Below are 2,792 nucleotides of genomic sequence, written 5' to 3'. Positions count from 1 at the left end.
CCGGACCAGGGCCCCGCCCCCTGGAAACCCTGCCCGTCGGGGCCCCGCCCCGCATGACGCCCCGCCCCGGTCGGCTCTCTGAGCCGCGTGCCCAGATGCAGACTCCGGGGGCGGGGGGTGAGCGGGGCGCATGCAGGGACCCGGACGCGCCACAACACACAGCGCTCATCGAGATGCGACAGCGACACACACTCGTGGCCTTGTACGCACGGAGACCCCGCAGTCTCGCCATCCGGCCGTGAGGCCGCATGGTGTGCCCTGCCCCCTGCCCCCGACATGCGCGCACACGGAGCCACCAAGGTGGTCATCCCCAGGTCCGCCGCCCATGTCTCCGCTGGATTGGGCGTCCCTGAGGACCCAGGGGGTGTGAGAGGGTGGGGGCGACACCAAGAACAGCGAGCCACCGACTAGGGCCACCCCTGGCCTCAGCCACAGGGCTTGGGGAGGGGAGGGGTCTGGGGGCTGGGGCCTGTGTCCCCAGGGACTGACCAACAGGGACTGGAGGGGCCGAACTTAGAAAGGACCCAAGGCGTTTGGCCATAGGACAGAAGCCTGAGACATTTGAAGGGGGGGGGGCTTCCTGAGAAACACAAAACTCCCACCCCACCTGACTTCCTGGAGGAAGAGGCATGGGAGCTGGGGATGGCCGGCTCGGGCCCTGTCCAGGGCGACCATGGCAGGCCTAGAGCCGTTTCCGTACACCCTGCTCAAGGGGCCCAGGCCTGGGCTGAGGTCAGACACTAGGACTGAGGCCAGACCCCTGCGACTCACTTGAGCCCCCTCTGGAGAGGCCTCACTGGTGAGTCCTGTGTCCTGGGACCTTGGCTGAGCCAGACCTGAGACAGCTGGAGGCAGGGGGCATCCCAAGGGGCAGATTTCCTGCCCTTAGGCGGAGCGGGGCAGTGTACCCTGGGTGGGAGCTGAGGTCCAGGAGAGCCTCGACCCCTCACTCCTCGGACACCTTCCTGTGGGGCACCACTGCCCTCTCCAGCCGCTCCTCCCCGAGCAGCTCGGGGGGCGTCTCCGCCAGGATGTCCCCTCCCTCGCCAGCCTCCCCAGAGGGTGCTCTGGGAGCAGGACGGATGGGACTCGGTTCCTTCCTCTTCCTGGCAGGTGAGACGCCGGCCGGCTGGGCGGCCGTGAGGCAGGCCGAGCTCCACTTTGCCTAAAAAAGGAAGCGGCTCGGCTGAGCCTGAGGAGCCGGAGCAGGAACACGCGGAGGGCTGTGTCCCCGCCGCCCCCACCCCGCCCCGGGAATCTTGGCAGAGGCCACACTGGCTCGGCTCCACAGACCTCGGGCCGCGGCAGGGACCGGGAACTGCTGGCGCTCCCGCCTGAGCCCTGTGGGGGGAGCAGGACGCTCGGGCCGCAGGCCCCGGGCGTGTGCCCAGAGGGACCCCGCTTGGCCCCCGACCCCCAGCACGACAGGCGCACCAAGGCGGCCACGGAGGAGCGGCTGCGAGGGGAGACCACGTGAGGCAGCCGCAGCCCCGGCCCGGGGGTCGCGCGTGCGAACAGCCCTCGGTTCTTCCTCCGTCCGTCGGGGCGCCCGCCAGCCTGCTGCAGGAGCTGGGCCGTGGTGGGTCCCCTGCGACAAGGCAGCGGCCTCCTTGCTCGGACCCCACTCCTGCCTGCGGGCGGACCCACAGTCACGCCAAGGCCCGTGCTGCTGGGTTGACGGGGAACTTTCCGTCCCTTCTGGAAAAACTGAGTGGGTCTCCTCGGCTGTGACGCAGGCCCTCAAGGAAGCAGCCGCCCTCCGCGCCACAGCCTCTCCGTCAGAGGGAGAAGGGACAGGACGGGGCCCAGTCTCTGTTGTCAGCTGGGGCCTCTACCCAGCCTGGCCTGAGTTCCGCCACCTGCCCTGGCCAGAGGTTCCTGCTCAGCTCTGCCCCGCCACCTCTGCTGCCCACACCGGGCTGTCGCCTGCCCCACCCCGAGGCGCCCTGCCTCCCGTGGTGCTGCTTCTGCCCACCGCCTTGCCCTCAGCACCACTGCAAGTCTCGTTCCCGTGTTTGCCACCACCCCCGGGGGAGACATGGCAGACGAGTCCCCAGGGTGTGGGGTCAGGGCCAGGCCTGTGCTCCAGGCAGACGCCAGAGGAAGCGCAAGCATAATGGCCCGGAAAGCTCCCCTCTGAAGGGGAACAGGCAGAGGACAGAAGCCCTGGCCCCCAGGCGTCACCCCCCCCCCCCCCGCTTTCCCCCATCCCAGCCCCAGCTTGATCCTGGCGTCCAGGGGACTAGGAGGAAGGAGCAGTCTGGCCCTGCCCCCCATGGCCTTGGCCCAGTTGGGAGTCCCCTGCGCATCACTTCCCGGAGTTGGCCCACTCCGCCTGTCTGTCCACGGGCAGGTGGAGGGGGTTCCCGGAAACCCAGGGACGCTGCTCTCCGCAGGCACCACCCTGCCCCCACCCGGTCCTTGTACTCTCCCTCCCCCGCACACTCCAGGCCTCTGAAGAGAATAAGGGCCTTTTGTCCCCAGCTCACTGTGGTCATGTTGACCCCAAGGAAAAGGGCAGCTCCTGGGCCTCCCACCCCACCCCTGACCCCAGCCTCTGGCCCTTTGCAGGGCCCGCGGGGCAGAGGGGCTGGGCCCGGCCTCTAGCCAGGGACTCCCTCTGCTGCTCATTCTCATGCTGTTGGTATCTCACACACGTACCCCGCAGACATTGTGGGGAGGGACAGAAACAGGGAAGGGGGTGGCTGCCTGCCACAGGCCTGGTGCAGGGGTGTGGGGCGAGCCAAGGCCCCCTACTCCACCCTAGAATGGTGAGACAGAGGTGGGGGCAG

The 2,792-nt window shown here is 69.0% G+C and overlaps 1 pseudogene; it reads left to right on the top strand.

The window, feature by feature from the left end:
• The first annotated feature begins 673 nt into the window (after nt 1-673).
• On the top strand, nt 674-2,775 carry LOC118604037 (annotated as a pseudogene).
• The last annotated feature ends 17 nt before the right edge of the window (nt 2,776-2,792 follow it).

This window comes from Rousettus aegyptiacus, unplaced genomic scaffold, assembly GCF_014176215.1.
Source record: "Rousettus aegyptiacus isolate mRouAeg1 unplaced genomic scaffold, mRouAeg1.p scaffold_m13_p_1, whole genome shotgun sequence".
Taxonomy (NCBI): domain Eukaryota; kingdom Metazoa; phylum Chordata; class Mammalia; order Chiroptera; family Pteropodidae; genus Rousettus; species Rousettus aegyptiacus.
The sequence above is the reverse complement of the archived record's forward strand: the minus strand, read 5'-3'. Positions and strand labels throughout refer to the sequence as shown.